Raw genomic sequence first — 15,013 nt, forward strand, 5'->3', positions numbered from 1 at the left:
GCTGTGGTGATCAAAACAGTATGGTACTGGCACAAATAAAGACACAAAGATCCATGGAACAGAATAGAAAACCCAGAAATGAATCTACAGCTATATGGTATATTAATCTTTGACAAAGCAGGAAAAGAATGTCCAATGGGGGAAAAATGTCTCTGCAACAAATGATGCTGGGAAAAGTGGAGAGCAGCAAGCAAAAGAATGAAACTGCACCACTTACTTACACCATACACAAAAATAAATTCAACATGGGTTAAAGACTTAAATGTGAGACCTGAAACCACAAAAATCCTAGAAGATAACATAGGCAGTAACTTCTTTGACATCAGCCATAGTAACTTCTTTCTAGCTTGTTTCCTGAGGCAAGGGAAACAAAAAACAAACTACTGAGACTATATCAATATAAAAAGCTTCTGCACAACAAAGAAAACCATCAACAGGGTATGTGCTATGGTGAATGCTGTGAAGTGTGTAAACCTGGCGATTCACAGACCTGTACCCCTGGGGATAAAAATACATTATATGTTTATAAACAAATAAGAAATAAATAAAAATTTTAAAAAAAAGAAAACCATCAACAAAACTAAAAGACAACCTACAGAATGGGAGAAGATATTTGCAAATAACATGTCTGATAAAAGGTTAGTATCCAAAATATATAAAGAACATGTAAGACTCAACACCCGACAAATTAATAATCCAATTAAAAAATAGACAGAAAGGGGTACCTGGGTGGCTCAGTGGGTTAAAGCCTCTGCCTTTGGCTCAGGTCATGATCTCAGGGTCCTGGAATCCAGCCCCGCGTCAGGCTCTCTGCTCAGTAGGGAGCCTGCTTCCCCCTCTCTCTCTGCCTGCCTCTCTGCCTACTTGTGATCTCTCTCTCTGTCAAATAAATAAATAAATTCTTTAAAAAAAAAAAACTACAATGAGTTGTCAACTCACACCTGCCAGAATGGCTAAACTCATCAATACAAGAAACAACAGATATTAGCAAGGATGTGAAGAAGAGGGAACACTCTTGCACTGTTGGTGGGAATGTAAACTGGTGTAGCCACCATGGAAAACAGTATGGAGGTTCCTCCAAAAGTTAAAAATAGAACTACCCTATGATCCAGCAATCACACTATTATGTATTTACCCAAAGATTACAAGAACTCGAATTCAAAGGGATACCCCCAATGTTTAGATCAGCATTGCATACAATGGCCAAATTATGGAAGCAGCCCAAGTGTCCATCAATTGATGAACAGATAAAGAAGTGGTATGTGCGCACATGCACGCGTGCATGCACGCACACACACACACACACACACACGCACGCATGCTAGAATATTACTCAGCCAAAAAAGGGAAGAAATCTTGCCATTGGCAACAACATGGATGTGGCTAGAGAGTATAATGCTAACTGAAAGAAGTCAGTCACAGAAAGACAAATACAACATGATTTTACTCTTATGTGGAATTTAAGAAACAAATGAGCAAATGGAAAAAAGAGAGAGCAAACCAAGAAGCAAACTCTTAACTATAGAGAACACACTGATGGTTGCTAGAGGGCAGGTGGGGGGATGTGTGAAATAGGTGATAGGGATGAAGGCCTGCACTTGTGACGAGCACCGGGGATTGGATGGAAGTGTTGGATCACTGTATTATACACCTGAAACTAATACAACACTGTATGTTAACTAAGGGGAATTTAAACGAAAACTTTATTTAAAAGCAGATGTTGGGCAGTGGAAAAGTAAGGCAGCCGGGAAAGTCAGAGATTTAGAGCACATAACGAAGTTGACCTGGCTGTTGTCAGCTTAAGGATGGAGGGGGCCATGAGAAAAAGAACTGAATTCAGCCAACAAACTGACTTCGAAAGTAGATTCTGTTCCAAGGCCTCCAGAAAGGAACACAGCCTAGACAGCACCATAATTTCAACCTTAAGAGACGCAAAGAAGAGAACCCAGCTGAGCTGCATGTTGCTTGGAATTCTGCCCTGTAGAAATTGGAAAGTGATAAATGGTGTTGTTCCCCAAAAAATGAATAACACAGGTAGATTAAAAAGTTAGGATTATTATGTTTTCCCTTGAACTGACCCTCTTATTATTATGAAATTTCCCTCTCTATCTCTACCAATATATCTTCTACTTGACTGCCTACTTTGGTATTAGTGTAGCTCCAACAGCTTTCTATCAGTGTTTTCATGGCATATCTTTTTCCATCCTTTTATGTTCAAGCTTTCTACACTTCTTCATTCCTTTCTCTAATTCTTGATTCCATTTGGGACCAGATTCAGCAATTCACTTTAGTATTTCTAGCAATACAAGTCTACGGCTGATCAATTCTCATAGCTTTGTATGTAGAGGGCTTTATTTCACCTGATTTTTTTTTTTGACTACTGGTATAGATTGGGTATAGAACTTCTGGTCGACAGAGTTATTTGCTTTCAGCAGGGCAACAAGTGGTCCATATGAAGAGCTAACATTTTTACACCTTCCAATATAAAAATACCTGCCACTCTGGTCTCTGAACACTCTGTTCTTTCCCTTAGGTCCTTTCTAAACAGGAGTAGAAAGTGATACGGTCCCTATTGAGATGTTTGTTTACACTGTGCAGTAGAGACTTAATTCATAAGACCTGGGCTTCCCAAATCTGACACCTTCCAAATGTCTTCAGGATTGGCACTTAAGCAGCTCCTGGGAGATAACCTCTGAATCCTTGGAATATCTTGCCTGGTAAGAGTGTCTTTGTATGCCTAAGACCTTGGGCCACACCAGTTAGTTTATGCTAACAATCTAATTTATGGAGAATGTACATTTTTTTAATGTCCAGGTCTTTAGATCACACTGTATTTGTTTGGTCTCTAGAGGGCTTAGAGACTAAAGAGCTAAAGCACACAGGTGACCCATGCCTGAGACTGGCCTCCAGTAAAAACCCTGGACTCTAGGCTCCAGTGAGCTTCCCTGATTGGCAATACTTAATACATATTGTCACATATTATTGTTGGGAAAATTAAGTGCTGTCCTTGTAACTCCATTGGGAGAAGAAGTTAGAAGCTAAGCACCTGGTTTCTCCTGCCCTCTGCCCTAGGCACCTTTTTCACTTGCTGATTTTAATCTGTGTTCTTCTGCTGTAGTAAACCACAACCATGTATACGATCACTTCTTTGAGTTCTCTGAGTCTTTCCAGTGAGTCATGAAACCTACGAGTGATCCTGGAGACTCTACATTTGGCATCAGGAGTGACATTCACTAGAATGACCCTGGTTCACCAAAACATGGCAAAGGTATTTTTGGAGAAAAGGAAAGATGAGGCAGCGGGAGCTAATGAACCTTTTACACCTGAATAGATACCAAATCACCCATGGTATAAATAGCAGCTATGCTGTGATCAGTTACTAGAGGTGAAAGTTACCAATGGAATTCAGAAATGACAGACCTAATTCCTGAGCAATTGGGTCTCTGGATATATTACTCAGGGTCCTCCAGAGAAACAGAACCAATGATATATTTTTAAATTTTTATTTATTACTTGTTCTGTTCTATATTATTTTATATATTTCCAAACAGGAGTAGAACTTGTATAAAAAGATACAACCTACATAATATAATGAGATTTCTTATATAGAATTGGTTCATGCAATTATGGAGGCTGAGAAGTCCCACAAGATATTGTCTATAAGCTAGAGATCCAGGAAAGGTGGTTGTATAAGTTCCCATCCAAGTCTAAGGGCCTGAAAACCAGGAGTGTCAATGGTGTAAGTCCCAGTCCAAGGCCAGGAGAGAGCCAATGTCTCAGCTCAAAAGGTCAGGCAAAGCCCTTCGTCTGCCTTTTTGTTCCATCGGGCCCTTGATGGATTGGGTGATGCCCACCCACACTGGGAAGGGCAATCTGCTTTACTCAATCTATTTAAATTCTAATCTCCCTTGGAAACACCCTCACAGATGCAACGAGAAATAATGTTTAGCCAAGTATCTGGGCACCCAATGATCCGGTTACATTGACACATTGGTTAACCATCACACTGGATATACAAGGAAAACCAAAAGAACAAGAAACAAGCTGAAGATACAATCCCTTGGTTATTGTTTTCTGTAGTAACTAAAATGAAAATAAAGGAGAGTGTTGAGGTGGTTCCTGACATTGTGCCAACCTTAGATTTTGGCTGTTCTGAACTACAGCTATTAGCCTCGGAGCCACTACCAAATGGGTGGGGGGGAGCATGCTGGGATAGCAAATAGTACCTCTACAACTTCTGACTACCAAGAAGGTAGCCCAGGTGGCAGGGGGACAGCAAGAAACTACTGAAACCAGGGGGTACAGCACAAAGGAGAGTCAAGAATTTAGCTAAGCTTCTTCATGGTATTGCTGCATTGGCTTCTACTCTTTGGGGACAAGCAGCCTACAGAGGCCTTACACTGACACTTGGTCACTTCTTACAAGAGCATGTGGTGGACAACAGCCCAGGGAATCACAAGGACAAAAGCCTCAGTGGCCTTTGTGATAAACAGGTCTTCCCCCATCCCAGGATCTTCCCCTTGTGTGCCCCTTGTCTAAGACCCTGTGGAGCTTACCAAAACCTCACTCTTTATGGCTTGAATTGGCCAATCTGGCCTTATCCCAGAAACCCCAAAGCAGTGTACCCACGGACTCTAATAAAGGCTTGTGCCCCAGGCCCTACCTCTCTCTCTGCCTTGACATGAAATCCCAGTGCAGTTTTCCAAAACCTGTTGGTGAGGTCTTAACAGAGAATACAGTTAGATTCAGAGAATATTGGGATGTAATAGTTGATGAGATTAAGATGAAAGGTTGGATGAAAATCGAAATGTGTGAATGGACTTTATGTGAAGTGTTTGCATCTCCCTTATCTGAATGTATTATTGGGATGAGTCTGACTGCAGATCTCCTCTCCAACCTAGTATTGGAGAACAGAAGGCATGGAAGTTTACCCTTCGGCCAGTATTAATTGAACATGCTAAATGGGAACAGAATTGTCAGACCCCACACAGTTTCCTAATTTGAAACAGTATAGAAGGGGTGCCTGGGTGGCTCAGTCGCTTAAGCATCTGGTTTCAGCTCAGGTCATGATCCCAAGATCCTGGGATAGAGCCCTGTATTGGGCTCCCTGCTCCCTGGGGAGCCTGCTTCTCCCTCTCCCTCTTGCCCCTGCTTGTGCTCTCTCTCTCTCTCTATCTCATTCTGTCAAATAAATAAATTAAATCTTCAAAAATAAGAAAGAAACAGCATAGAAGACCCGGTGGGCAATAGACGGGAACCTATGGCAAAAGTCCACGAGCGCCACCCAGTGACGATCGCTAAGAGCATGGACCAGAAAATTTCCAGACAGCAAATACAATAGACACTGGTTGAGAAACAATTATTACCTTGCTATTAGGCGGTCCTTGAAACCGTCCCCAGGACTGAAGATCATACAGTAACCTTGAAATATGAGATACCCCTCATGTCTTAGGTAATGTCAGAGAAATACTCCAAGAAGAAAGGCAATAGCCGGAAGTGTTACGTAATTAAATGGAAATGGTTTACATAGGAACATGCTGCCAGAAGAATGCTAGAAATCTTATTCCCAAATGGGTAGACCCCTTTCCTGAGGGCTGGCTTTGGAATCACCCGAGGAGCTGCCAAATCCTATTGCTACACGGAGTGGTGTTCTGTGAACAGGCATACATAGAACAACAAAAAGCAGCTGAGTCCACAGATGGTAGCTCCAACGTGGACAGACGACATCCTGTTTGGAAGGCCACCACACAGCAGCTGACTGCTGTAAAAACTCTGGTTAAAGAAGGTGAGAACAAATCAGCTCGGTGGGCTGAATTGCATGCTGTTGTCCTTGCACTGATGGAAAAATAGAGCAAGGATAAGAACCACTATGCCTGAGTTTTCACTGACTAATGGGTAGTAGTCGCTGCACTGGCCATATGGTCAGGCAGATGGGGAATAGAAAACTGGACTGTTAAAGGGGTCCCCATGGGGGTCACCTGTCCTATGAAAATCACTGGGGAATTTAAATGGCACAATAAGTAGAGCATGTCAATGCCCATCAGAAGAGCCCGTTTCCAGGATGCAAAGGAACCAGCAAGTGGATATCCCAGTGTGCTGGCTTGAGGCAGCTCTGCCGGTCTGTGAAATGAGTAGACGTGGGAGAGATGCAGCAATGTAGACATTTTCCTCCAGCACCCACTGAGACACAAAATGTCAACAAGAGCTGTCCTGTCGAGGGACGCCTGAGTGAGTCAGTCGATCAGCTGTCTCCCTTTGGCTCCAGTCATGATCCCGGGGGTCCTGCAATAGAGCCCTGCATCGGGCTCCTTGCTCAGTGGGGAGTCTGCTTCTCCCTGTGCCTGCTGCTCCCCAAGGTTGTGCGCACTCTCGCTCTCTCGCTCTCTCTCTCTCTGACAAATAAATAAATAAAATCTTTAAAAAGAAAAAAAAGAACTGTCCTGTTGAGGGACACCTGGGTGGCCCAGTCGGTAAGTGTCTGCCTTTGCTCAGGTCATGATCACAGGGGTTTTGGGATGGAGCCCCGAAGTCGGCTCCTTGCTCAGCAGGGAGCCTGCTTCCCCTGCTAGTGATCTCTCTCTCTCTCTCTAACAAATAAATAAATAAAATCTTGATCTCTGTCCTGTCGAATGACAAGAAAGAGACCTCTGGATGACTATGGGCAGGCTCCTTTGGAGAAGGCCCCACACAAAAACTGGCAAGTCACTTATGTCAGACCACTGCTGGTAATTTCGGGAAGCTGAAAACAAGTCTTTGGGTTTGGGGGGTGGTTTTTTTTAAAGATTTTATTTATTTATTTATTTGAGAGAGAGAGCATGAGCTGGGTGAAGGGTAGAGGGAGGAGCGGACTCTCCACTGAGCAGGGAGCCCCCCGCCCCATGTGGGGCTCGATCCCAGGACTCTGAGATCACGACCTGAGCCGAAGGCAGATGCTTAACCGGCTGAGCCACCCACATGCCCCCTTTGGTTTTTCACTGAGCTATAATTGACATGTAACATTACTTAAGTTTCAAGTGTGCAATGGTGTTGATTTGGTACATTTCCATATTCCAATATGGTTACCACCATAGCATTCACTAGCTAACACCTCTATCATACCACATAATTATTATTTCTTTTCTAAGAAATAGAAAAGGGTCTTGACTGGAATAGATACTCTACTGGGCTTTGCATACTTGGTGGTAGCTGCAAATATTCAGAATGCTAGATTTTTTTTTTAAAGATCTTATTTATTCATTTGAGACAGAGAGAGCAGGAGCAGGGGGCGGGGCAGAGGGAGAAGAAGAAATGGACACCCCGCTGGGCCGGGAGCCCGAGGTGGAGCTCCAACCCAGGACCCCAGAAGGCAGGTGCTTAACGGTCTGAGCCACCCAGGCACCCCTGTATAGACTCTCCTCGCCAAGCACTCACCCTGCGGGCCAACCCTAATGTCGCCCGATAAAGCTTGTGTGTGCTACTGCCGCCTTGTGGTCATATATTTTTCCTTGCTCAGTACCCCACATACCTCCAACTCCTGCACACAGTGGCAAAGAGCAAGAGCGGATTTCTGGAGATGATTAGGAAATGGATGGGCGGGTGGGGGGACCCAGTCGGGGGGACGACCAATTGGCAAAAATCTGAGACGGCCTCAAATGGCTGGGATTCAGAATTTGGAATGCCACTGCCTCATTTGGGTATGGCATCGCTCTGGGCTATATTACGCATTTATCATGGTCTCCCCGTGCCTCTTGACCTCAGCAGGGCAGTTACACCAGTCTTTGAATGAATCCAAGCCACTGAAACTGACTCTTGAGGTCAGAGACACTGAGGTCGCCTTCCTAGGCTCCCCATTAAATGGCGATGACGAATGTCAGACCCCTGGTCCTGAACAGAGAAGGGGCAGGAGGACGTGCCTCCCCCCCCCCCCCGCCAGCCCCCGCACTGAGGGTGAGCTACCCTTACCCCATCCTATCTATGGTGGGAAGAACTCCCTGTCACAGGCCAGTCCCTCAGCCGTCCTCTGAGAGGAGAGGTCATCTTTGTCTCGGGACCACTAAGGCAGCTAAACAAGCTTATGAGGCAGAGACATCAGGCCAAGGTTGGTCACCTGGGTGCGCCTGGGGGAGGCACCTTTGCACACAGCTGGCCTGACTCTGTAACTTGGCGCCCAGATCGGCTGTTGCAGACGCCATTCTAGTCCCAGCCCCAGAGGGGGCTGAACACAGGCTCCACGCCAGGAGAGACACACTAGGCCTTCCCCTTGATGGGTCCTCACCAGGACCGGGAGACAAGATGGAGAGGAGGCTGGGGGAGGGGGGTGGCGTGGGGAAGAGAACTGGTGCCTTTTAGAGGAACAAGCAGCACAATGCCACCATGGTTGTGGAAAAGGGAAGCTACCCTCTCCCCAAGACCACCTGCAAGGTAATATAGACCCAAAAGACAAGAGGGGAGGGTTAAGAAGGAGGGGCTGGTTTTCATTTGAAGGAGGGACTCTTCCTCCTCCTCCTCCTCCTCCTCCTCTTCCTTCTCTCTCTCTCTCTCCCTACCCACACCCCAACCCCCCACACCAACCCCTATCCCCAACCCGACGTGCTCGTTCAGAGTTCCACCTAATAGGGGTTGAAACACAACCAGTTGGCCGCTATAGTACAGGATGGGAGGACGGAGTGCCTACTTCAGGACCTTGAGCGATGGGTCAGGAAGGTGGGAATGACACCCAGAGGAGGCTGCAGACCCCAGTCCACACATATCTTGTTGATGTGGATTTTTACGGCTTCAAGGACCACCCACCCTACATTAGGCTTTATATCCACCTGAGCAGACTGTCAACAGAAAATGCTAGCTGAGCCCAAAGATCTCCTCCATCAGCTGGGAGTGCTGGAGTGGGCTTATCAGGTAACAGATGGTGTGCTTCATGACTTGGCAAGTTAGAGGAGGCGGAATTGAATCCTGAGTCCACACAGTTGTTTCTCCGGGGGAGGGGGGGAGGCTCCTGGCAAATATAAGTCATCTTTCCTGACAATGATGGCTAATGTTAAAACAATACAAGAAACCATAGCTGCCCTGAATTAAATAGGGATTCATGAAAAACAAACTCAGAGCCAAGTGTTTGGGCCATCTGACCCAAATCAAAATCAGGATCAACAGGGAAGCTGCCCCCCTCCCCTTTCCCTCCCACCCCTGCCCCCCACAACCAAACAAACCACCTACAGCCAGGCCTCTGCTTAAGCGTGAACCTTAAGAAAACAAGATAGGTTATACATTAGTCAGGTTTCTCCAGAGAAACAGAACTAATAGGATGTACACATATAGAAAGAGGTTTATTAGGAGGAATTGAACTCACGTGGGTAGAGACACTGAGAAGCCTTAAAATCTACAGTCCTCAGGCTGGAGCCCCGGGAGAGCCAACGGCATAGTTCCAGTCCAAACATTTGCTGGCTCAAGGCCTAGGAAAACCAGTGGTTCAGTTTGAGTCCAAAAGCAGAAAACAAAACAAAACAAACAAACAAACAAAAACCCCCAAGTCCCTGCTCAAGGCAGTTGGACAGGAAGTCACACCCTCCTACTCACGGGAGGGTCAGCATTTTTATTCTATTCAAGTCTTTAACTGATGGCTTGCTAGTTGCCCACGCTGGGGCCGGCAATCTGCTTTCCTTAGTCCACTGACTGAAATGGAATCTCCTCCAGAAACAGCCTCACAGACAACACTCAGAATAACGATTGACCAAATACCATAGCACAACATGGCCCAGTCAAGGTCACACATAAACTTAACCATCAGAAATGATATTGAACCCTGAGAGACAAGAGGGTCCCAGATTGGATGTTCTCTAATAAATAAGGGGAGGAATTACAATGCTAGGGTTAGATTACAAGCTACAGCAGGCTTCCCCTTCAGAGGCAGCCTCACTTTCAATCCCTACCTGCGATCTCCATCAGCACCCAGGACAGCCCCCATGTAGGGATTCAGCAGCCACAGAAGTGAGGACCCTTCTACAAGAAAATCACCCTTGTAACATATGATTTGGGGCGCTGAAGAGTAAACACTGGCTGGCTCTGTTGGACATGGGTGCTCAAACCTCCCTAATGCCAGGGAGCACATATGCTTCAAATGGATCCTCCACAGGAGAGGACTAGATTGGGAGGAGAATTAATTAAAGGCAAAATTACCAACTTAACTATTAAGAGTGCCCCCTCCCAGGGAGGGTGAAAGAGATAAAAAAATAAAGTCGGCCCAGATTTGCTAAAAGATGTTTCTTTCCTGGTTGGTCCCTTGGAGACTCTCCCAGTTCCCATTATTGGAATGGACCATCTCGGTCCACGGTTAAACTCATGGAACCAATCTAAACTTTTACACTATTGATGGATACCAACCAGTGGGAATGAGTTTCCCCATTGGTGTGCGCAGTAAATACACCACAGGGATGGCTACAGCAAGGCACTGAAGGATCAGATCATCCTTTCATGGCGGATGTAGTTAAAGAAGGGGTGCCTACCAACCTCACCTCTCAGTTCCCCGTGATGGCCTGTGCTTACAGACCCTACTAGGGAGTGGAGGCTAATTATAGATTAGAGAGGATTAAACAAGTCTTTTCCCTTCACTAACACTCCTCTACCAGATATCACCACCTCAATGAACAACATTCAAAGTAACATGGGTATGGCTAATTGGAGTCACTGGGTGATGGGCATTAAGGGGGGCACATAAGGGGATGAGCACTGGGTGTTATTCCAACTGAGTAATTATTGAATACTACATCTGAAACTAATGTGTATGTTGGTTCATGGAATTTAAATTTAAAAAAGAAATAACATGGGTAAATGGTTTGGGGTTACAGTCTTGGCTAAGATGTTCCATTCAGTGAAAATCTCACAGGAGAGTTGACTACAGTCTGTCTTTACTGTTGAGAATCAACAATAAACCTTTTCCTGGTGGCCTGTGCGGGACTTCAATAGTCTTGCCATTGTAAGTGGATTTTGCAGACAGGACCTAGAGGCCTGCCCCCTGTCCCCAAACCTCGCCTTTCACTGGACCTAGCCAAGACTCTGTCTCATGAGTTGTCACAGCCCTGAATGAATACCTCACTGAGCAAAGATGGGCTCCTGCCCTCCCATAAGATACAAGGGTCCTCCTAGTCTATTAAATTCAGAGGTTACATTTGGAACTGAGAAGGGCAACCATTCCCAGTCTGATTAAAAAAAATAAGCTCTGGGGTACCTGGGTGACTCAGTGGGTTAATCCTCTGCCTTCAGCTCGGGTCATGATCCCAGGGTCCTGGGATTGAGCCCCATATGTGGCTCTCTGCTCAGTGGGGAGCCTGCTTCCCCACCCCCGCCTGCTTCTCTGCTTACCCGTGATCTCTATCTGCAAATAAATAAATAAAAATCTTTAAAAAAATAAGCTCTAGTGTTCCCAACGCCCACATCAGAATGGAGGCTCCACATTTGCTAGAAAAATTTGGATTTTAGTTTCAACACATTCTTCACCTTAGCTATTTGCTAGGCCCTGTCTCCTGGGTAGTAGCCCATAACTCTTCTGTATTCTGTAACAACAAGCACTACATAAATTAAAAGGGGGTTTTCACTTCAGTTCTCCCAGTATTGCCCCAAGGACAGGACATACAATTAGGAGTTTCTGCCACTGGGGTGCCTGGGGAGCTCAGCCAACCGGTTGGGCATCCAACCCTTGGTTTCAGCTCAGGTTTTGATCTCAGGGTCATGAGTTCAAGCCCTGTGTTGAGCTCTGCACTGGGCATGAAGCCTACCTAAAAAAGACGTTTCTGTCACCACAGAATTTGCTGGGGCCTCTGGGCTAAATGGATAGGCAAACTTCTGCTCACAGGTTTTTGCTGTAAGCGGCTCCCATCTCAGCCCAAATGTATTTGCTACTGGAGAGGCAACTCGTGGCCGCATACAAGGCATTTATGGAAACTGAGGCCCTTTCTGGGGCAGAGCCAGTTACCCTCAGACAGAGATTTCTAATATGTGCTGCATAAAGGAAAAAGCTCCCCATAAAAATCAGATCAGCAACAGAGCCCTGCTTATTAAAATGGAAATTATATCTAAGGGTAAAGCTAAACCTAGCCCTACTAGAATATTAGAAACTCCATGAGGAGATAGCTACATATGTACCCCGCCTCTGAGGCTAACTTGCCCAAAGCCCAGAAGTGTTTCTGCTCAACGGGGACAATAGGGAGGATGGTCAGCACTCTCAAAACAAGAAAAGCAGTGGTTTTCCTTCACCAATGGCGTAAAGCATGGGATATAAGGGACCAGCAATGGATAACTACGGCCTCTCACTCCCATTCAAACACTCCAAAGTCCACATGGGGGGCATATGATATGCCCAGGAGGCCAAACTAGATGTAATATCCTAGTAAAAGAGTATGACTTTGACAAACATGCTCCAAAGGTTTACATTTTTACTGACTCCCGGTCAGTGGCTAATGACCTAAATACTCAGTCAGGACTTCGGCAAGATCAGGACTAAAAAAAAAAAAAAAAATTCAAGCTGACTCTGCTCCGCAGGGAGCCTGCTTCCCCTTCTCTCTCTGCCTGCGTCTCTTCCTACTTGTGATCTCTCTCTCTCTGTGAAATAAATAAATAAAATCTTTTTAAAAAATACAAGCTGAGACATTTGGGATACAGAGATGGGAGGAAATCATCACATTGGCTCCCACTATCGCATCTGGGTACACCATATCTCTGTTCATGCCAAACAAGGGACAAAGGAGGCATGCTACGATGCTGAATCTAACAAATTGACCAGACCACCAAAGGAGATAGGGCTCTAGAAAGAGAGGGAGTCTCCAGACCTTTGGGAGGAAACACCCTACCCCTTTTATCAGTGGCCACATGAGAGGTGAGAGCATTTGGGCTGCGTGTGGTTGTAAAAATGCATGGCTTTTTTTTTTCAAAATGGATTGTTAATAGAGGAATCTATGCAACAGAGAGATTTTAAACAAAGCCATTAGGGACTGCACGAGATGTCAGAAATCTAGACACTGGGCCTACTTCATGGGAGAAAGATTTACAAAGAAAGAGGGCTACCTCTGAAATAGCAAATCTGGGAGATGAACCACAAGAGATTGTGGGCTCCAAGAAACAAACTGAGGGTTTCAGAGGGGAAAAGAGAGGGGGGTGGGTGAGCCGGGTGACGGGTATTAAGGAGGGCACGGATTGCATGGAGCACTGGCTGTTATATGCAAACAATGACTCAGGAAACACGACATCAAAAACTGTAAAAACTGACGGACTGTATGGTGACTAACATAACACAATAAAAAAAAGAAAAGAGAAATGAAATAGCAAATCTATTTCATTAGGCCCCTCCCTGCAGGGGAGTCAGTATATGACTGAACAATGGTGGATATTGACATGGGCCTTCTATCTGCTTCCCTACGCAGGGCACCAACTGTGCTGATATATAATCAGATCAAGGCTCCCACTTCACTGCAGAGAAAATGCAGTAACAAGCATTATAAAGTAACATTGCTCGGGTTTTTTACCTACCCTGTGGTCCCACAGCAGCAAGTGTCATAAGAAGACATAATTTTTTATTGTTTTTTTAATTTTTATTTATTTTCTTGACAGACAGAGACACAGAGAGAGAGGGAACATAAGCAGGGGGAGTGGGAGAGGGAAAACAGGTTTCCCGCGGAGCAGGGAGCCCAATGTGGGGCTCGATCCCGGGACCCCAGGATCATGGCCCGAGGTCAAGGCTGATGCTTAACGACTGAGCCACCCAGGTGTTCGACATAATGCTATTTTAAAACAAAGGCTCCTTAAAGAACGTGGAGGACAGTGGTCCCTCTGGTTCACAAGTACTGCTCACGACCCTGATGACAGCAAATTCGTGCCCCCGTGACATAACTGCGCCATATTAAAATTCACAAGTGAAGAAACCATTAATAGAGATGCTATGACCTCTGCTAGCGTATATATCCACACCCGGACACAACTCAATTACCAATTTTTTTAAAGATTTTTTTTACGTATTTGAGAGGGAGAGAGCGTGCCCAAGCAGGGGGAGAAAGAAAGGGACAAGCAGACTCTCCACTGAGCATGGAGCCCAGTGTGGGGCTCGAACTCACAGCCCTGAGATCAAGACCTGAACCAACATCAAGAGTCAGACACCTGGGGTGCCTGGGTGGCTCAACTGGTTAAGGGACCACCTTCAGCTCAGGTCAGGATCCTGAAGTCCCAGGATCGAGTCCCACATAAGGCTCCCTGCTTGGCAGGGAGTCTGCTTCTCCTGCTGACTTTTCTCCTCTCTTTCTCTCTCTCTCGAATAAATAAATAAATAAAACCTTTTTAAAAAAAGAGTCAGACATTAAACCAACTGAGCCATCCAGGCGCCCCTCATTACTAGTTTTCACAGACACGGGAGCCCTCGCATCACCTCCCACAGCAAAGCCACGGCCGCTTTCTTTTCTCCCTTACAGAAAATCTGGTCCCCTTTCCCTTCAGCCTGACAGGCACCAGCCCCAGACGGCTGGTTCTGGGCCCATCCTCTCAGCCTGCCTCCACTCCTCCATCCAGGGGAAGCTGAGCAAACCTCTCCCGCCGGCTGGAGACAGAGAGAGGCATCCTCATCGTCTGCTGCCCACGAGCTCCACTGAAAACGCCACAGAACAAACCCAGTAAGACCATTTGACTGATTCGCTTCTCTCTGCCCCGACTGCTGCACACAGATGACCTCTGACTTTCACCTCGACCCTTTGACTGTGTCCTCTCCTTACCCAAGAACTTCCTACCTTCTCCAGCATCATCTCCACAGCACCCGATGGACCCCCAAATACCTTACTGCTGACGAAGTCTGCCTGAAAACAACATACTGCTTGTCGCTCACAGGTGTCGCCTAACCCTATGCGCCAACTTCTAGTTCAAATATGTGGCCAGAGTCTGAGCCCATAACCGGTGGATCTGACCCAGGTGCTGAAAACAAGGTGACTAACACACAGGTTTATTTTGCTACACTAACACATTATAAGCGTCTGTTTACACCACCTGGAACTGCATTAAGCCACACGAC

The sequence above is a fragment of the Meles meles genome, chromosome X (assembly GCF_922984935.1).
Source record: "Meles meles chromosome X, mMelMel3.1 paternal haplotype, whole genome shotgun sequence".
NCBI classification, from domain to species: Eukaryota; Metazoa; Chordata; class Mammalia; order Carnivora; family Mustelidae; genus Meles; species Meles meles.